The 22,200-nt window shown below is 47.8% G+C and overlaps 1 protein-coding gene across 8 annotated transcripts in view; it reads right to left on the bottom strand.

The window, feature by feature from the left end:
* Window positions 1-22,200, bottom strand: part of SFMBT2 (Scm like with four mbt domains 2) — a 230,042-nt gene that overhangs the window by 87,219 nt on the left and 120,623 nt on the right. The window lies entirely within an intron of this gene.

Genomic DNA, 22,200 nt, shown 5'->3' with positions numbered 1-22,200 from the left:
TATAACACAACTTTACCTGAATATAGTCAACAAGTTGAAGCAGTCATTCTTACACGGCTTGACGATACAGAACTTTCCTCAGGAACTAATGACACATTGGTACCTTGAACAATGCAGGGGGACAGGGGAGACAACGTCCTGAACAGTTGAGAACGGGCGCGTAACTTCTGACTCCCCGCCAAAACTTAACTAAGAGCCTCACGTTGACCAGGAGAACCCTTACCAATCCCATAAACAGTCGATGAGCACATATTTTGTACGTTGTGTGCATGACGTACGGTATTCTCGCAACAGAGTAAGCTAGAGAAAAGAAAATGTTAGGAAGAAAATCTTAAGAGAAAATACATTTACGGCACTCTCCTGTATCTATCGAAAAAAAAAACATCTGCATGTAGATGGAGTTCAGGTCAATGCTGTTCAAGGGTCGACTGTTTAATAAATGGCCCAGACGAATATAGTATTTTCACAGACGTTCTGCTTCTCTCTGCTATCAGATGTCCCTCCCTGTTGCACAGTTCCCTCTCATTACTAGAGATGTGACTCACCAATAATAGAACATTTATAACTTCTGGTAGCCTCCACCACCAGATCTGCTCTCTTTGCAATTTCCCTCTATCACCTGTTTTCGCTTCCCCTCTGTTTCTGCTGCCAGGTTCCTGACGACATTCTGGGCTTCTGGTCTACCTGCCATCTTCAGCCTTTCTTGACTTCAGCTGTGTGCCCACGCTTTGCCCCATATACTTCTGTCCCTACCTTTGCTCTGAGTAGAGGCAGCTTTCTAAGGCAGGGTCGACACAGGACTGCCAGAACCCTTCTACATCCCAGGCTCTCCGTTTGACCTTGACCATGGACTTGAAGTCTTTAGCCAAGTTTACACTCACCCTATATCTACCGGAAGGTCTCTCCATCACAACTCCTGATGCTGAAAAGTCTATGGGACCAGTCACCCGACACTGCTAGATGTCCCTTAACAGGTGCCTTATGTTACACACAGTTGTCGGGTGGGACCAGGCAATGGCTGCTTTTCCTTAGGAATAAAGCATCAAGGCTTAGGGCAAGAATTTGCTCCTCAGATAACCTTCTCCTTTGGCACCTGCGGCTGGTGTTATAAATGTTCGTCGTTCATGATTTCTGCGTCTACCTCATTCAACCGTATCTCCAGGTAAAGAAGGGATCATTTTGTGCAGATATCACACACTCTGTTCCCTCTTTCCTGGAGTGGCCAAGTGCTGGTCAACCACCGAGTGGTGTCATTCGTAAAAAATACCATTCACATCACAATCACACATGGCCAAACGGGGGACAAAAATAAAATGTTAATGACATTAGTATTTTTTAAAATAATTAAAATGGTGTTCTGTCTCAATGATATGAAAATATTTCTTTAAATGTTTATCTGTTTTTGGGAAAGAGAGAGTGAGCAGGGGAGGGGCAGAAAAAAAAAAGAGGGGGACAGAGGATCCAAAACCCAATGTGGGGCTGGAACTCACAAACTCTAAGTGAGACCATGACCTGAGCTGAAGTCGGATGCTCAACTGACTGAGCCACACAGGCACCCTGCCATTAAAATATTTTTAAACAATTTAAAAATGATGCTTAGTGAGCAAAGGTTTACAAAGAAGTCTTTCATGGTCATCTAGGGCTTGGATTTCCTACATCGTAAACTATTTTGACTAGCTTTCAATTACATGCAAGCACACAAAATTCTTACTTGTGAAATGCATCTGTTTTTGTCCCAAACTATATGAAAATCCTTCAACCCTCTCATTTAATATACTGGAAAAGGAACCCAGATATTGTGATGGGTACCTGTATTCAAACACAGATGTTTATATTCTGGTCTCTAATATCCACATCTATCCAGAAGAGCCTCTTAAACTTGAAGTCTAAATTTCAGAAACAAGCCCAGAAATTATACAACACATTTCTGTAGCCACAGCCCTACCCTTCACTTTCTTAAAGTCACTTTTAATCAGTAGTTAATCAGTATTAAAAAAACAAAAACAAAAAAAGAGGGATGCCTGGGTGGCTCAGTTGGTTAAGCCTCCGACTTCGGCTCAGGTCATGATCTCACAGTTTGTGAATTCGAGGCCCACATCAGGCTCTGTGCTGACAGCTCAGGGCCCAGAGCCTGCTTTGGATTCTGTGTCTTCCTCTCTCTCTGCCCCTCCCCTGCTCACACTCTGTCTCTCTCTCTCTCTCTCTCAAAACTGAGTAAATGTTAAAAAAAATTTTTTTAAAGGAAAGACAAATCTTCCAATGTCTAAAATCCCACCCATTTCGAAGGTAAGTCAACACAACAAAGTCTTTTACATCCAGAAGCAAAGACACATAAGGTTTATGAGTTTGATTAGGACCATATATACACCGCTCTAATGTTTATGTTCTTCATGAACCATGATGTCATAAAATTTATACTACAAGAGGCAGAACAGTGTCTTCTCAAAGACTGAAACCTCCCGCGGGCCCCTGGAGACCTTGAAACGAACATGACACGAGGCCATGTGTTATGTGCAATACTTCCCTGTCAATGCATAACTCTCTCATTTATGTTCTGCGGTTCACCCAATTAGGACCCCAACAAGCATTTATTGAATTAAGCTGAGGAATGTCCAAAACTAGATGACTTTTTGATATTCATTCCAATTCCAAAGTGTAGCATTCGCTCAATAAGCATGCATTAGACAATGCCAAAGTACCACACATGCAGAGATGCAGAGCGCGCGCGCACACACACACATATTATCAGAGGGAGAAGGAAAAAGACAAAGAACAGCTATGGAATATCCAGGCTTAGAAGAAATTCCAGAATAAACATTTTTTCCTGCAGCATATAAAAATCACTACTGCTATGATGATGGCAATCTGAGGGCTTCCAGGAGTGAATCTTAATCTGGAATGTGAATATGACTCGGGAGAGTAAAGAAAAAATTATGGGAAAGTGGCTTGGTAAATTTAGCTCAGGAGGCTGGACCTTAAAATCCCAGAGTTAGGCATGTCAGTTTGATCCAAAAAGGCAAAAGAGTCGTTGATACTCCTAAAAAATACTGAGTTATTTTTAAGATAATTGAAGAATTCAACGGCAGTAAATTTCCAAAATAAGACAACACACAGACCTTCCGAGCTCTGTGTGTGTGTGCGTATATAGGTACATTCATATTGGTATATGAGGAAAGGTACTGATACTCTCATTGAAAACCAAATTTAATCGCCCCCAGACCATTTACTTGAGGCTGCTAATGCAGAGTACATGCATTCATTTTCGCAAACACAAGCTAATCATTCTCGGTGTTAAAAAGAGGGAGAGCTCCTGGCCCCTGAAGATGATTCACAAAACCGATTATTACCGAGAGATAATGGAAAATTCACTGTGGTTTGAGAGATGCATTCTGGCCTCTGCAAAGCTCTAGAGAATCATTCACACCTCACAATTATTGGATCAAGAATGATGTTATTCCTGAAATCAGGAGGGATTACTAAATGCTCAGTACATTCACAAATATGCCTGTCACAGTCAAGAAATACTGTTTATTTAAATGTACTGGAGTCCACTGAAATTGCTTACAGAAAAACTTTCATTCGAAGAAATGCTGGTAATGTCACTCCCATTTACACTCATCGCTACACATTTTATTCTCGCCCTAAAGTAGTTTTCTATTGATCAGAGATAAAATGCCATTCATTTCATTGGAGGACTGTCTTACCAGCCTACCTTAACAATCGCTCTTCAGGGAACCTTATTTTCAGCCGCACGACAATGTAACAGAGATTATATATACATCAACTTCTGTTCCCCATCAGTTTCCTTGTCTCTAGAACCCAAGAGCTTCATGCTTTCCTACTAAAGATGCAAGGACTCTACACCGAAAATCATGGTTTGGCACATAATATCAATCAGGGAAACAGGAACAAGGCAATATATTGTAAATGCCCCTAAGCACCTCCTTGTCTTATCATTTCCCCCCTCACAAGAGATGATGGGGTAGTAGCCATCTTACAGGGAGGAAATTAAGACACAGAGAGGTTAGTTACGTCAGCAAGGGCACGGAGCTAACAAGAGAAGCCAGATTCAGATTCAAATGGTCTGACTACATCCACGATTAGCTTCAGGTGATACAACGGATTGGGAAGCAAAGGCCAGACAGGATCTTTTATTTTCTTTATTGTTAATTAAGTAAACAAATAAAAAAAAATCCGTTAGAGCCTAGAGGCTCCTAAAATTTTATCTCAAAGACAGATATTGCCAGGTTTTATTTCTGTTCTTGATTTTTTTTTAATCTTTATTTTTGAGAGAGGCGGAGCACAAGCAGGGGAGGGGCAGAGAGAGAGGGAAACACAGAATCCCAAGCGGTCTCCAGGCTCTGAGCTGTCAGCACAGAGCCCGATGTGGGGCTCGAAGAACCTTGAGATCATGACCTGAGCTGAAGTCAGACGCTTAACCACCCAGGCGCCCCTTTTTTTGGTTTTAAAGTTTATTTATGTATTTTGAGAAAGGGGCAGAGAGAGAGAGGGAGAAAGAAAATCCCAAACAGGCTTTGCGCTGTCAGCGCAGAGTCCGATGTGGGGCTCGATCCCACAAACTGTGAGATCATGACCTAAGCCGAAATCAACAGTCTGACGCTTAAACCGCTTAACCCGCTGAGCCATCCAGGAGCCCCAGACATCTTGCCAGGTTAAAAAGTAACAGCTCTTAATACTGATCATTTCCTTAACCTCCAATTTTCACTGTTAATTCATCACACTCTTTCAGCGGCTTATGAAAAACGTGTGTCAGAGGCTTCGGACACTAAAAATTACCCTCGAAATGTTTATATACACTCAGCCTTCATCCAAAATTAGCAAATGATTTTTACTAACTGCTTTCGTGTGTGCTTTAAGCAATGAGGATTGAAGAAGCGTGTGCTGCAAAATGCCTGTGGTGCTTTCCAAGGAAGCCATCCTTCATCGATGCCTCTTTTATCACAACATTATCAACGCTAACCCAGACAGGTTGGTCTGATAAACTTGGTTAACCCGGCAAACGTTCCTGGCTGATGAATCTCAATCCGTCAGTAGTATTTTAAATACTACGTGTTACGCGTGAATCTATACAGAATGAAGAGACAGCAGATGAGGTGGTTCCTGACAAAGTGTAACGCTGGGGGTGGGGGGGCGCCTGGGTGGCTCAGTCGGTGAAGCGTCCGACTTCGGCTCAGGTCACGATCTCGCGATCCATGAGTTCAAGCCCCGCGTCGGGCTCTGGGCTAACGGCTCGGAGCCTGGAGCCTGTTTCGGATTCTGTGTCTCCCTCTCTCTCTGACCCTCCCCTGTTCATGCCCTGTCTCTCTGTCTCAAAAAAAAATAAAGGTTAAATTTTTTTTTTTTAAAGTGTAACGCTGGGAAAAAAAAGAGTGGACAAACCACCAGTGCGTTTGGTTGTTTGGCTTTACGGTTCGGGCTTATGTCTCATGTTTCTCACCCGACACACTGAGGTCAGAGCACCCCGACCTCCAGCCAGCTCAGAGCCTTCCCCGAGGGGCGGCAGGTCCACGCCGGCCAGCCACCTCCTCGGATGCCAGCCTCTGACGCAGTCCCTGCCTGGGAACGATCGCTACGCCTGGAGAAAGGCACGACCTGCTCCCGAAGAATCAAACACAGCTAGTTAAGAAACACCACCGCACGGAGCGGTCTTGGTATTAGCCATCCGTGAGTAAGCACCAGCCCAAACTTCTCTGGCACAGTGATAAAGCTTCAGGGTGAACCCCGGCGCTCTTTATAAAACAGACAAACGATTCTAAGTATTGATCTACGCAAGGAGACGGAGCATACGGGAAGCAGGAGACAGAGGAAAGAGAAGACGCGAAAGACGGAAACTGCCACCCTTTCAGGTCCCACTCGTGGGCCACATTCCTGCTTGAACCTGACTCCTCTCTCTGCAGTTATGTTAGGGGCCTGAAGAGCTGCAGGTTATGTGGGGACCACAGACTCCCTAAAACAGCCGATGCTTTCTCCCCCACCCCCGCTTCGTTAGATAAATACACCACCCATGAGACAACAATATGAAGAATGCGGCAGCGGGGACAGCGAGTTCAAACTAATTAACACAATGCAATTAAAATGCACTTGGTGAGGATCTCCACGCAAGAAAAGCGGTGAACTGCTCCCCGTGCGGAAACCAAACTCCTAACCCAAGTCCCGTGGTCAAACGCCACGGGAAATTTTCCAGTGAAGGCAACGTGGGCCTCAATCGTTAATTCTAGGGTGCTTCCTTTTTCGCTTACGTTGGATAGGACATAAAATGGACAAAAAGCAGCCCTGCAGTATGGCCCTGCCACATTTTTTTGAGCATCCACATCTCTTAGTGTATATCGTACCTACACAAAAAATACCGCACGGCGTCATTTTCCCAGTGCCAACATGCCAGCCTTTGGGGTCCCCGGGGCACTCCAACATTGCATATGCCCGTTTTCAAAGGCCTGGGTTAATTTACATAATTTCTAAAAATAGGCTTCAGTGAAGTCAAAGGAAGGTTTTAATTAGTATTACATTCAAATTGATATATAATGAACTACGCTTTAATTCCTTTCCTCGTATCAGCATGATATGCCATGCCGGAAGAGAAAAAAAAAAAAGATCCAGTCCAATTTATCATACTATTCCCCCTTTTTGTTTTACCGGTGATCCGGTGCTCGTGTGTTCATTAGGAAATTACTCTCATTATATTAGTTTCATCTAAAAATGGACAGGAGAATGCCAACATTTATTAAATCAATAGCATTATTACATTTTAATTCCACTGCACTGAATTAAATTTGGCCAATGAAATATTTATAACAAATATGTAATAAAAAATCTGGGTGCGGAACACTAATAAGCATTTACATTCTTTACTTACAGCTGTAGGCAGCAGCTTTATCTACTATCCATGCAGTAGATCAAGCTGAAAAATAGTAGTGACGAAATGCAGTATTATATACTTCAACCTGAACCACAGGATTTACACCACGTAACTAGGGCAGACCTAGCTTCTCACGAAGTCCAAAAACTGGCACACTAGGTTGTTTAAAACAAACAAACAAGCAAGCAAACAAAAAAACCAGAGCATTAAGAATGCCTTTCACTGGGGCGCCTGGGTGGCTCAGTCGGTTAAGCGGCCGACTTCGGCTCAGGTCATGATCTCGTGGTTCGTGAGTTCGAGCCCTGCGTCGGGCTCTGTGCTGACAGCTCAGAGCCCGGAGCCTGCTTCGGATTCTGTGTGTGTGTCTCTCTCTCTGCCCCTCCCCTGCTCATGCTGTCTCTCTCCGTCTCTCAAAAAAATAAATAAATGTAAAAAAAAAAAAAAAAAAAAAAAATGCCTTTCACTGATTAACATTTAGCACCAGAAGAGCATCTGCAAGAAATTCAACCTCACTTAACAGCAAACCGTGGCTGATTCTGGGTGAAGGTCACCAGTGACGACAGCGTCTCTTCTCACACAGAGTTCATCCTCTCCTGGTAAGCAAAGGCGTCTCTTCCCGTTTCCACAGCAACGCCCGGGACAACCTTAGTGCCCTGGACGGAGGAAGAGTGTGATGGCCACTCTGGGTGGGGGTCCAAGCTTGGCACCCCACTGACGGAATGCGGCAGACAAAAACACTGTGGGAAGCCCCCACATGCAACCAAACCGTTGTCATGGAAATACGACCATGGCTCTCAATGGTCCCCACTTGGGTAGGCACCACCCTTCAGAGAGAGGAAGGACAGCCAGTCACGAGCAGAACTTTCCCTCAAGGAGGGCTGACTTTGTGTCCCGACTCTTCTAGACCCAGAGAGCAGGTCCTGGAACACGGGGAGGGGGGAGGACCCCCAAATTTTTTTAAATTTTTTTTTACGTCTATTTATTTTTGAGACAGAGAGACACAGAGCATGAACGGGGGACGGGCAGAGAGAGAGGGAGACACAGAATCTGAAGCAGGCTCCAGGCTCTGAGCCATCAGCCCAGAGCCCGACACGGGGCTCAAACTCACAGATCGCAAGATCGTGACCTGAGTTGAAGTCGGACGCTTAACCGACGGAGCCACCCAGGTGCCCCGACCCCCAAATTTTTACGTGCTCGTTTGCCAGGCAGCCTGGCGTGGGCCTCGTAACAGTTAAAGTCTCAAGTACCCTCCTCAAATCCCGACTGTTCTCGACTTCTGCTGGTCAACCTGTTTCCCAAAAGTATCTGTTCTCTAGGCTAGGGCTTCTCCACCTCAGCACTGTTGCCATTCGGGGACCAGACAGTTCTTTATTGGGGGTGCCGTCCTGTGCACCACAGGCTGTTCACCTTCATCTCCGACCTCTACCCTCTGGACACCGGCAGCGCCCTCCCAGATGTGACCATCAAGATGCCTCCGGACCCTGCCAAGTGCCCCCTGGCGGGCGAATTCTCCCCGGTCGAGAACCACCAGTTCAGACACAGTCTCGAGAGAAGCCGGGTATGGGGGAGGGGACACCTGCATGTGTGGGCTCCTCCCTCTTCACCTTCCATAAGCCCCCCCCCCAAAGCCCCTTGGTTCTCTCTGCCTCTGTCTCCAACATTAAGCCATCCCGGGAGCTTTTCAGTCTCTCGGTCTGATGAGCCATACAGACCATCCCTCTTGGTTCGGATTCACTCGATGCTGGAAATTCCAACGTGGCATCTATACCAATCTACACGGCAAATCCAGTATCATTACTTACCCTCCCAAGGCCACCACTCTTAACCCGCCTCCCTTCCTCCACGGCAACACTGGTTTTGTTACTTTTAAGGAGCACGCTATCACCTCACACCCACAGACAAGCGGACCAAGTTACCCAGTGGGTGCTGTTCCCTGAGGAAAGCTTTACCCACTCGGCTGCCTTGACACGCAAAGACCAGGAGGCCCTACTTAAGATGAAATGAACCGTAAGGAAACCCATCCTGTCCCTAGTTAGGGAGTTCCCGGGGACCGGCCACTCGGCCTGGGTTAAGGGAGCAGCAACACCGTCCTACGGGGCCCAGGTTCCTTCCGTCCCTCTCAACACTCTGCGTGAGTCCCAGGACTCTCGGCCAGAGGGGATAAAGTGCAGGGGAAGAAGAAAGAGCCACCTCCTCCCCACGTCTCTTCTAGAAACCACGCGGCTGGCTTCCCCGTGGATTGTTGACCCAAACTGGCCATGTGCCTCCTCCCAAGCCAATCACTGTCAAGAAAAATGGGGCCACTCCTCCTGGTCCACACCAGCGGTGGTTCTTCCACACGGGGAGCACCGCTGCACTCTGGAGTACCAGCATCTGAAAGACGTGGGGGCACTTGCTAATCGTGACAATAAAGAATCATCCTGCCCTAAGAGCCTCCGTCCAAGGTGACGAGTCACTCGACACATTCCAGTTCACCCGGGATACTTGACAAGCAATCCTCAATGCCCTAGGGATTTATCTTCTCGTTCTCTGCTGCAATAATACTCATTGGGCTCAGCCTGTAAATACCCTTGTTTACTTCTTAAAGACTGTTCGAAAACAAAAGGAAAAAATATCTTGGCCCCAGGATTCAGACAGGTCTGTGTTTGCGTCCTGGAGGCACCACGGGGTCCCGGCCCAGGGTAGGACGAGAGATCAACGCGTCTGAGCCTGGGGTCTCCCCGAGTGCACGGACCAAAGGTGCCGCCAGCGAGCTGCGAAGACACTGAGTGGGCACGTGGAGAGTGGCCGGTATCGTCCCTCCCACCCTGTGGGGCTCCGTAACCAGAAGCCACCATCAACATGGCAGCCAGCTGTCACGGGAGAATGACAGCGCAGTTCCTGTCAAGTATCCAGAGTCTCACTTGCGCTTTCTGCCCTGTGCTGTCCGTACCCCACCCTGCCGGGTCTGAAAGGAGTACCGTGTATTCCAGAGATGCTCCAGAGGTGTGCGCGTCCCCACCCAAGACCAAGGGTTGTAACGCTCGGGCCTTCCTCGTTCAGCAGCCCCCCGCCCCCCACCGATGGCCCTGCGGCCGCTCAGAAACAACGGAGGCCCAGGGAACGGACCCATCTGTACAGAATCACAACCGGAATGGCTAAATTTTCTGAACTCCTTTGCAGACCGGAGTTGAGTGTGCATGAATTTTCCTTTAGGAACACGGAGATGCTAGGGGCAAGAATCAGTCCTGCTGGGACCCAGAAATCGCACCAGCAACTACACGCGGGACATGCTGATAGACGTTAAGAAGCTTTAAGTCGGGCTTCTACTCTTCCAAACTTATTCGTTCCTTTTTAAAAAAAAAATTTTTTTAATGTTTATTTTATTTCTGAGAGAGAGACAGAGTGTGAGCAGGGAAAAGGCAAAGAGAGAGGCAGACACAGCATCCGAAGCAGGCTCCAGATTCTGAGCTGTCAGCACAGAGCCCGACGCGGGGCTTGGACCCGCGCACCGCGAGATCATGACCTTGAGCCGAAGTCGGACGCTTACCTGACCGAGCCACCCAGGCACCCCATCCGTTCCTGTTTTTAAATGTGAAACACAACATGGCCTATTCTGGGAAAGTGAATCTGATTTGTTTATCCTACTGGTTCTAAGTGGGGCTGGAGACAACACTGGAGGCAGATTTTCATCTCACCCTTGACTTCGTGCCATCCAGACAAGGAAACTCGGAGTCAGACGGCTGTCCCAGGAAATAAAAGGAAGCCGAAAGATCCCCACACTTTTATTTACACCCACAACACACACGGACCCCTCAGGGCAGGTGTTCAACTTACTGAAAGTTGGGGCTCCGAAGCACAGCGTGCTGGGGCCCTCCTGTTCCAGGGACTGTAAACCCCTGACTGCAAGGACGCCTCCTTCTATCCGACTCCTTTTCTTGAGACACTGCGATTCGTAAATGCCTGTTCGCAAAAGGCACGTGGAGATGAAAAGTCCAATCTGACCTACAAAGGATCTCTGCGTATATTTAGGGGGGAGAAAAAACAATCCGTACGATCTGACTGTGGCTGATTACCAAATCGTCTGCAGAACCAAAACGTAGAAACCACTTCTTACTGATTCTTCACGGGGAGCGGCACAGAAAATCTGAAGAAATGAAACTACGACACGACAGCCGCCCTGAAATGCTTCTGTTTTAGAGATGCGTGCGCCACGCCCACCCCGTATCCCGCCACCAATTCCCAGAGTCCGTGCTACTATTACCCTGCCCCGCCCGGAACTGCCGTTAACCGGCGAGAGCGCGCATCATCGGCGGCGGACAGGAGCCATTTGGGAATGACAACTCATGGAGCAGAGAATGGAAAGTGGACTCGATTCTTAAGTTCTTCTTGTTTCGAACTAAAAGCGAGCCACTATCTAGCAGACTGCAGGCAGCAGCTCTGGGGCCCTGGTGACGGAGCAACCGTTGGAGCGAACTCTCTCTGTCCCGGCCTTGCGATTTTTCCGGTTACAATATTGTTTGACCCAAGTTGCCTTTCTTAGGGCATCTCTCCCAAGACTTGCTCTGACGCTCAGTGGAGCGAGACGGCCCCCATCATCCTCTTCCCGTTGTGTAAGTCTTGGGCTGCGGTTCAAGAGCCTGGGGCGCAGGAGGAACGACAGAGAGCAGGCCCTCCTTCCTGTTTCTATACGTCAGACAGGACCGCGCTTCTCTGCCATCTAGCACCCCGGAGAGGCTCCGTTTCCAGAATCCCTCTAAGTCTTTAAACAAATGAGAACGGCAAAGGAGGGATACTGCACAAGGCTTGCAGAAGCCTGTGCCTTCACGCCCAGGGGTGCGGCATGGGAGCCCCAAGGTAGGACAGCCTGGAACAGGGCGCCCAGCTACGCCCTCGAAAGCGGAGTCAACTGCACTGACAGGATCCCAGGGGGCAAGCCATCAGTCTGACAACAAAATGACCCTGCGTCTAAGACAGCCCTTCTTTAAAAGGGACATTTGGGCTTAAGTGGATGAGAACACGTTCGGTATCACGACACTCACTCTGCCGTGTGGGACAAGGGACGTCAGGCCAAAGGAATTAGTGCTGGCCCTACACAGGGGGCTTAAAGCAGATTCTGGGAGAATAAAAGTAACCCACCTGAAGGGCAAACTCAGCCATGAGATTTTGGTTTGTTTTATTGTTGGTGGTTTTTTTTTTTTTTTTTTTTTTTTTTTTTTTTGGTTATTGCTGCATTTAGCTGCCGAACAAGAGAAAAAGAAATCAGTCACCATAGAAACCACAACATCACAATCCAACCTAACAGAACAGCTCACTTCCTTTCTTACCCTTTCGGCTGTAGCCGATGGAATGAGAAAGAGAAGCTCTTCTCTCTTTGCCACACTTCATCTTCTCTCTCCGGCCTTTAACCTGGGTCTCAGACGCTAAAATACAGAAAGAGATGCCCTCCGACGGGTTGAATCTACAAGCACAGCGACAGGTACATAATTCAAAGCCGAGAAGAGCTCAAGAAGTAACAGGCTGTGGGGACTTCAGTGTATTATGAGCACGGCCTGAACCCTCTTTACAGAGAAGAAATACGTGCGTGGAATGTCTACCTGTCGTCGTTAGGCGCTTGTGCTAAAAAACAATAATAATCCTTAGGGATCTTCTTTTACCAACTAGCTTTCCCTCAGCGGCTCCTTCCCCTTGTTTGTGAAACACCACGCTCTGGAGAGAGTGAGCCTCACTACAGACACAAGGACAGGCATAGCTTGGGACCGGACCCAACAACACCTAGCTTATCGCTTGGCCGTTACGAAAGCCCTTTATCTACAGATTTCAAGAGCACCCTTGAACCCGAATCAGTTGTAAACAGTTTGGGATTCTTCTAACACACACTTATGTCGAAGAAGACCAAAACATGAGTTGTATGAGGGGCACCAAGAGACTGAGTATTTCCTCCAAGTACTCGACCAAGTAGTCTCTTTTGATGCACCGTGAGTCCTGAGGACGTAAAAGCACGGGCCCCATTAACCTCATTAGCCACAGATACAGGTCAAGAATTGGCAAGGATGGAATGGGTCGTGGCTAGAGTGTCTGGGTGTGTATATCCCATCGAAAAACACATCTCTCCTCAGCTTCCAATAAAACGGGAAGAACCTGCAAACATCGGCTGTCACCGACCAAACGCCTCTCATCTACGCAGCTACTGTGCGTGTTCGAGGAACGTGGGTATGACGCTAGAAAAGGGAAGGCAACGGGCTAGAAATCCAGATGCCCAGAAGGCAGAAGCCACTCACTCAGAGCCAGCCACTGCCAGACAGAAGTGTCCTCTCCAGGACATTCCTCAAGCTCCTTGTATGTCCACGGATCGGTTTCGTGAGTCAATGACACATCAGCCACAGCACCTTACGATGCATTACTGGAAACATCTGGACAGCTAATGAGCACCCCACACTGAAAAGGAAACTAACCCACACAACACTGGTGAGGCAACATTAAGTTGACTCCGATTATTTTCTTTCTTTTTTTTTTTTTTTTTTTTGACATTTATTTATTTTTGAGAGAGAAAGAGAGACAGAGCGCAAACAGGGGAGGGGAGAGGAGGCAGAGTGGCAGGGGAGAGGAGACACAGAATCCAAAGCAGGCTCCAGGCTCTGAGCTGTCAGCACAGAGCCCGACCCGGGGCTCGGACTCATGAACTGTGAGGTCATGACCCGAGCCGAAGTCGGATGCTTAAGTGACTGAGCCACCCAGGCGCCCCGACTCTGATTATTTTCAACGAGAAGCCACAGGGACAATGCAACTTCACCAGCAATGGAATTTCACAGAACGTGGATTTTTTTTATGCTGAGACGTTTCCTCAATTTCAATCCTTCCCTAGTGTCCTTCCCAGGGCCCTCAACTGCCTCCTCTTAGCCTCAAACTGACAGGGCCTCGTTTCAGCTGCTCACGGAAACACCAGCTCAGCTGCCAATCCACCACCGCAACAAAGCCCCCGGTCCCCTCTCTATACGTGGTCACCGTGTCATTCAGAACCGCTCCCAGGAGATTCGCCTCCCTGACCCAACACTTAAGGACCTCTCCTGAGTTTTCATTCCTCTGAGTTGATTCCTGTACTGAACTTCTTCACCAATCCATTCAAGGATTTTTATGACACGCTTCCAAAGTGCCAGGCGCTGCTCCAGGCCCCGGGAATGGAGCCGCTATCTGCTCTATGGAGTTTATTACGTTCTAGTGAGGGGAAACGGATCAGATGCAGAAAAAGCAAATTAACAGAGACCATGTGTGGGGATCAGTGCTACGATGGGCAAGAGGAGGAGAAGGTTGGTGCTGGAGAGTATGGCTCCTTCTTGTAAGCAAAGACCTGAACAAAGCGAAGGAAGGTGCCATGCAGGCCTCGGGGGGGGGGGGGGGGGGGGGGGCGGGGTCACTTTCCAGGGCACCAGGGCATCACTGCAAAGGCCTGAGCAGGGGTATCTCAGGTTTGGAGGGACAGCAGGTCTCCATGGCGTGGGGAGGGACCGGCGAGGGCCTCAGGCCGCAGATGGGCTCAGAGAGCCCGCAGGGAGCTGGACCATGCAGGAACCTGGACGGCCCTCCCTCAGCAGGAGATGCCACCTGGGGGGTTGCAAGCAACAGAGTGACGGGATCTGGATCTTTTTTCAAAAGAATCGCTGGGTGGCTCGGTCGGCTGAGCGTCCGACTTCGGCTCAGGCCATGATCTCGAGGTGTGTGAGTTCCAGCCCCACATCAGGCTCGCCGCTGATGGCACAGAACCCGTTTTTGGATCTTCCCTCCCCCGCTCGCTCTCTCCCCAAAATAAATAAATATTTTCTAAAACATCGCTCTGGCCGCCCTCTGAAGGACAGACCACAGGGAAGCAATGATTAGCAGCCGGGAATATAGTTCTGAAACTAACACAGCGGTCCAGGAGAGAAGGAGGGCAGACCCAGTCTTGGGGCCGTGGTGGCGGACCAAGAGAAAAGTGACAACTCTGGGATAAGACTGTGAGGACAGAGCCCGGTTCTGTTGATAGATGGGACGGAGGTACCCAGAAGAGGATTACTATGCACAGCAGTCCTTGGAAAGGGCCCGCTTGCGGGATTTAGCCCTGGGCTGTCGTCTGGAAATACATCACCAACAGCACCCGACACGGATACAAAGCTCCCCCTACACAGAAGAGTGGACCGCCGTGCCAAGATTATTTGTACAAACGGTATGATTTAAGTTGCCTTCTGGGAGTCTAAGACGGGGCCACACGCTAGACAGGGGATACCCACGGTGGCCAGCCCCCCATTAAGCCCCTGGACACTGGGCCTCTAATGAGCCCCTCTGGAAGACAAAAGCACGTGTTGTCACAGTTAAGAGTGTCTGGGAGCCACTCCGGAGAGGGCCCTCGGAGGCTTGGGCTTGAGTTTCCAGAGTCCACACCACGTTCTTCTTCCCACTGCCGATGTTGCTTGACACCCTTCTGCTCTAATTAACAACCCGCGAGCGTATCCACAGCTGAGTCCCGCCATCCTGGTGTTCCCCAAACCCGGGGGCAGAGCGGGGGACCCGACACAGGCATGAGAAAGAGCAAGCCTTCGGGGCCGACGCCAAGGTTCTGGCCTCAAGTCTCAGCGGCTTGCACCTGCTTTCGCTCTCCCGACGATCCCTCCCTAAACGGCGCACTTGGAATTTCAACCACACTGAGATTTTGAGCGTTTTTTTAATGTTTTCAGTGCGATGAAAAACAATATTCAAACAAGTTCACTTCTTTAAGGGATAAAAATGGATAAAGGGTCTCAGTGACATTTCAAAGAACACTACCTCCTTACAATTACGAGGCGTGGTCGTGAGTGAAGCAAGGAGGACAGTGTGCATTCCCTGGGCCACACATCTGTATTCCTCTAAGGGAGAAATGCCTTACTCTGATTAACTGGAAAATTAGGGACTCGGCTTCCTACTTGTAGATCTCTTTGATGTATGTGGGAGTTGTCACTGAAGTGTCCACAGCTTAACAGTCTCAGATCAGTGGGGTCACAAATGTAGATTACAACTTACGAGCATTGCAGAGAATGAAAAGTAGCAGTAATTAGAGAAGGCTTATGAACGTCTGACACATGAAATATCATGTTAATTATAGCTACGCTCTTATTTTCGCATCTCCCTTCGCCCTTTTCTTAAAATTCAGCTGCAATTTCCCCAAATCCATGCCTTGGGTACTTAGGAAAACTGAAAACTTAAACGGTACAGAAAGGGGCGCCTGGGTGGCTCAGTCGGTTAGGTGTCCGACTTCAGCTCAGGTTAAGATCTCATAGTTCACGGGTTCAGGCCCCGCACTGGGCTCTGTGCTGCCACCTTGGAGCCTAGAGATTGCTTCAGATTCTGTGTTTCCCTCTCTCTCTCTCTCTGCCCTTCCCCTGCTCACGCGCTCTCTCTTTTTGTCTCTCTCAAAAATAAACACTGAATTTTTAAATTTTTTTTTTTCAACGTTTATTTATTTTTGGGACAGAGAGAGACAGAGCATGAACGGGGAAGGGGCAGAGAGAGAGGGAGACACAGAATCGGAAACAGGCTCCAGGCTCCGAGCCATCAGCCCAGAGCCCGAGGCGGGGCTCGAACTCACGGACCGCGAGATCGTGACCTGGCTGAAGTCGGACGCTTAACCGACTGCGCCACCCAGGCGCCCCTGAATTTTTAAAAATGGTGCAGAAAACGCTGGCCATTTTCTTCTGTTCTCATCACTTTGATCGTGGGACTTGTCATAGGTCAATCAGATGGTGGGTTGAAAAGTTTGCCTAATAAGTGAAACGGAAAGCCATGAGGCACCAGTCTGACGTGCAGGGCAATCACCTCCATATACTTACCATTTCTCAGGAGTTAAATTGGTAGTGATATATGGACTACTTTGGTAAATCTATTAAGTCTTTCAATAGTGAGTCTAGCTTTCAGGAAAAAAAATGTGTTTCCTTATTTATTGTTCAATGTAATGCATTTTTTATCCCCTTCCCTTCGGTACCCAATTCATTAGGTACTTAAATTTCAAATGAATGTACCTGTTTGCGGATCATCTGTGTTTTTTTTTTTTTTTATTAAAATTTTTTTTTTCAACGTTTATTTATTTTTGGGACAGAGAGAGACAGAGCATGAATGGGGGAGGGGCAGAGAGAGAGGGAGACAGAATCAGAAACAGGCTCCAGGCTCTGAGCCATCAGCCCAGAGCCCGACGCGGGGCTCGAACTCACGGACCGCGAGATCGTGACCTGGCTGAAGTCGGACGCTTAACCGACTGCGCCACCCAGGCGCCCCCATCTGTGTTTTCTAAATAAGGGAAATCAGAATTGCCACTAAAATATGGCACCCGAAAGCCATTCTAAGCGTTCCTTCAAATCAAGGGTAAATGACAGCAGGAAGACTAATTCTGTGCTCGTTTTTTACAACGTTGCTGTCCATACCGATATTCGTACGAGATGGCGAATTCTGTACGTTAACACTAGTGGACTGAACTTCTAGACATAGGCACACAGATACCAAGGCACGTATGTGAACACATCCCCAGAATGACAATCACCACCGCATAATGAGAGTCATTCCGTCAAAATACCCATTTTGTCTCCAGTGTAACGGCGGTAATGAAAAAAAGAACTGCTCTGAAACACTGCTTGTTTCCAGCCATTAAATGTGCATTGCTTTGACTTCTGTCTCTTAACAGTGCAACACGATGGCAATTTTCCTCAACAACAGGCATCTAGGATGACTCATGACTGAATCCAAACATATACACCTTTTACCATAATGAAAAGAATAGAAGTAAGTTTGCCTGCTGAGAAAGTGATGATCAAACAGCGGTAACAGGGGGAAAAAACACAAAGTTCTCTTTTTACACCTGCAGGAGAATACTGCTCACCGAAACGTCCAAAAACTTAAGAGACCAAAAAACAAAACAAAACAAAACAAAAACTCTCCTGTTTTTGTTAAGGCGAAGCAATGATTAAGACACTCTGAACCTCAGGCGCCTGGGTGGCTCAGTCAGTTAAGCGTCCGACTTTGGCTCAGGTCACGGTCTCACGGTTCGTGGGTTCGAGCCCTGCATCCGGCTCCGTGATGCTGGTGTGGAGCCTGCTTGGGAGTCTCTCTCTCTCTCTCTCTCTCTCTCCCCCCCATCTCTCTTCCCCTCCCCCACTTGCTCTGTCTCTCTCTCAAAATAAATAAACCTTAAAACTGTTTTTTAACAAAATAACACATAATTTCAATTTAACCCATTTTTATTTATGAAACGCCCATTCTGTATGTTCTGCCTCATGGGAAGCCCTGTGAAAAATGGGAAATATTCAGTCTCTACTCTTAAAGTCACTATTCATTATGAACAAGACACTTAGTACATACAGTAATAACTCTCGAGTCCATCAAAATAGTCTGAATTCTCAGCGAAAAACATGAAAGTGACAGAAGAAGGTCACTGTATTTTGAAAAATGTAGAAAAATTATGAAACCCTGGGATCAGGTCAATAGCATTTTTCAGAGAGTAGCTCCTCCAATAAAAGTTTAATGAATTAAAAAACATACTAGGATAATTAACGTTTCTACCTTTTGAGTCTTAGTATTCATAGTCCTGAATAAGAAGTCTGCATATCCAATTAACCAAAAACAGTATTAACTCAAAATATTTTTTTAAATATTTTTTAAAACTTTATTTATTTTTGAGAGAAAAAGACAGCAACCAGGGAGGTGCAGAGAGAGAGAGACAGAGTCAAAGAATCTGAACTAGGCTCGAGGCTCTGAGCTGTCAGCACAGAGCCCGACGCGGGGCTCAAACCCACAAACTATGAGATCATGACCTGAGTCGAAGTCGGGCACTTAACTGACTGAGCCACCCAGGTGCCCCACCTCAAAATATTTTATTTTTTTTAATTTTTTTTATTTACACTTATTTATTTTTGATAGAGAGAGACAGAGCACAAGTGGGGGAGGGGCAGAGATAGAAGGAGACACAGAATCCAAAGCAGGCTCCAGGCTCCGAGCTGTCAGCACAGAGCCCGACACAGGGCTCGAACCCACAAACCGCAAGATCATGACCTGAGGCAAAGTTGGACGCTTAACCGACTGAGCCACCCAGGCGCCCCTTTTTTCTTTTTTAATTTTTTTATTTACTCAACTCAAAATATTTTAAATCCGTGAGTTAAATACGTCTGTCTCTTCAAGAATCTGTTCATCCATCTGACGGTATTTACTGAGTCTGGCTACAGTCTGGTTGAATGGATTCAACACTGAACAAGAAAGACGTGGTCCTTGCCTTCCAGAAGCTTCAGTTAAGCAAAAAGACATGGATGTTACACCAAGAACCACACAAATGACCAAGTCTAATTGTGAGCTGGGCAACAAGGCAGAAGCGAGGGCACGGAATGTAGGACAAGGACAGAAGCCAAGGGCCCAGGCAAGACTTCTTTAAGAGGATTCATATTTGCAGCTGAACCCTTCTGCAGCATCTAACAGACAAAAGGTATGTGAAGAACAGAGAAGAGGCCGGTGGCGGGCACACAGGGGAGGCCCCGCACATGAGCCGTGGAGGGAAGCATGGCTGAGTCACCAGCAGGCTCAGCGCCATCTTGGAGGGCTGTCAGGGAGCTTTACCTACAGCCCAAGCCACAAGATGGTTTGTGTGGGGGTGTCAGATTCTGATGGCGGACTAAAACTCCCATTTATTTCCCTAAACCAAAATTCCAGTGAAGAATTTTTAAGACCCAAATCCACTCAGTAGCAGCAAAGTTTTGGAAGGTAACAACACAGATGAGTAAAAAGTGACTGATTTAACACAATCAACAGAACCCATCTCAAGCCTTCAGCAGCAAAGCTGAGAACCAATGCAGGGCAGACAGCAGAATCTTCGAGAGACTCAGCAAATGGTCACACCACATATGCCTAAAACTGGGGGTGGATGGGAACCGATGAGGGAAGAAGCTCCCTCCTCCACTCCCAAAGACCAACCGTGCTCCCCACTCACCTCTGAAGCAGATGATACAGCTGGCCGCGGGGCTGTGGGTGCAGTGCCGAAACGCCGGCCCCCTTCTCCCCACTCACCCAACAGCACCGACAGCCAGCCTTTGAGCCCTGGGCTGGAAGTCGAAGAACCCTCTGGAAAATCAGCTGAAGAGGAAAAACCACTGCACAAAGAAGTAGCCTTCCAGGGTCACCCACACCCACACAGCTCTCCCTCAGCTTTCTAACCCCCTTCTTACTCAAGAGCAGAAGGTCAAGGATTTGCAGCTATCTTTGTAAAGCCTCCAACAAGAAGACAGGAAACAATCCAAAAGCAACATGGAGGAACTAAATTATTCAAGGAGGGGAAAAAAAAAACAAACTTCTAAAAGTCAGTAATTCCAACAAGATAAACTCATGCGTCCATGCTGTGAGAACAGGAGGCTATAAACACAGCATTCAGTGAAGACACACCAAACAAGTGCTCGTAGAAACAGGACGGCATAAGCAAGTTTCAGGAAACTTCTCACAGTGGAGCAAACAGACAAGGAAATGAAAAATAGAACTGAAAGGAAAAGAAGCTGGGGTGTGGAGGGTAGAGGGAGAAAGAGAGGAGGAGGCAGGAGAAAGAGAAGGAGGAGAAGGAAGGGGTGGAGGAGGAGGGGGAGGAGGAGGAGGAGGAGGAGGAAAAAAACCAGTCCAGGAGAACCACATCCACATGCTCACAGATCAAGGGAGCAAAAGAGAGGTGGGAGACATCATTTTAAAAAAGAAACATCCCCCAGTTAAAGGCCTGAGTTCCAGCCAGCATACTGGAAGGAAACAGATGCCCACCAAGGCATTCCTCTGTGAAATGGCAGAAAAGTGGAGGAAAATAGAAGATTCCGGAGAAGGGAGGAAAAAAATGGAGCAAGACGTCCAAATTCTTGAGAAAACTGATAGTGAGGAGCCTAGAATTCTCTACCCAAACAAACCGCCAGTGAAGCATGAGGACAGAACAAAGACATTCTCACTCACTCAAGTCCTGTCGGCTGCCATCACGATGACGGCCGCCATGTTGCATTCACCTTCAGAATCTGAGGAGAGAACGTCAAAGCAAGCCAGACCAAGACCGCTGACGGTATCTGGCTCATGCCGACTGCATACGAAACACACTCCCAGTGCCTGCTCTAGGCCCAGCTGCCTGCAGCCGATGAGACCATTCCATTGACTTCCCAGAGAAGCCGTGTTTGGGCTTCCTCCTGGAACAGCAGTAAGCTACAAGGGCAGAAACTACAAACCCACTGGTTCCCGTCCATGTTTCTAAAGATGTCCGGCACGTGAAGTTCATGCTACAGCCCTGGAAGATGACCCGGCTGAGAGGAACCCTAATTCTCTGATGATCAGCTCGTGCCTTTGCTGACTCAACTCTCTTGTAAGCTGAGGAAAAGCAAAGCCAACTTACTAACCAAACGCCATCCAGCTAATTCCCCCCAGGAAAGGGCCTCTTCTAAAACAGGGAGGCTTAGACCTGCTTCTGACTTTGTCAAGGCAAATCACGTAACAGTTAGGAAAACAGACAGAGGCAGTAACACTGCAAAGAGAAAGCGAGGAAGTGATCCCCACAAAACGAGGCAGAGCCCCGAGAGTGCGTGGGGGAGGGACGCGCACAAGGGCTCCCGGTGGTGACTTCTCGTATTCTGCGTTCACCGCTGACTCTGAGCTCCTCACAGATGTATGATGTATTTCAAAACAAAATCTAGTTTGAACACAACCCAATTTATACATTTAAAATATTCTTAAGGCCACTGCGAAGACAGTGGACATCGCCTGCACGGGTCGACAGAGGGCCGCAAAGAGACCGTGGAGCCAGAAAGGAAAAGGAAAAGCTGTTCTTCTTTACTGTCACTATCTTTTCCAGGGGAGAATGTTATCAGGAAAGCAAGAAAGGAAGGAAAGAAGGAAGGGAGGGAGGGATGGAGGCAGAGGTGAGGAAAGAAGTATTTGATCAGTTTAAAAAAAAAAAAAAAAAGATGCCCAAGATATTGCTTCATTGCCAACAATCACTACTGCTAACAACCAATTCTTTTTTTTTAATTAATTAATAAATTTATTTTGAGAGACAGAGAGCAAGCAGGGGAGGGGCCGAGAGGGAGAGGGAGAATCCCAAGCAGGCTCTCCACGCTGTCGGCACAGAGCCCGACTCGGGGCTCAAACTCACAAACCACAAGATCACAACCTGAGCCGAAATCAAGAGTCGGACGCTCCAGGGACTGAGCCCCCCAGGCGCCCCCCCCCCATATCCCGTTCTATTTACGAGGTTCGTCTAGCGCAACAGGATCAAAACGCTGTAAAAGTCATCGCTCAATTAAACTGCAGAACGTAATTTTATCCCTGGTTTCAAAAGCGGTCTTTTTAAG

This window comes from Puma concolor, chromosome B4 (genome assembly GCF_028749965.1).
Source record: "Puma concolor isolate L17-30 chromosome B4, mPumCon1.1.hap2, whole genome shotgun sequence".
Lineage (NCBI taxonomy): Eukaryota > Metazoa > Chordata > Mammalia > Carnivora > Felidae > Puma > Puma concolor.
This window is presented reverse-complemented; position numbering and strand designations above follow the sequence as displayed.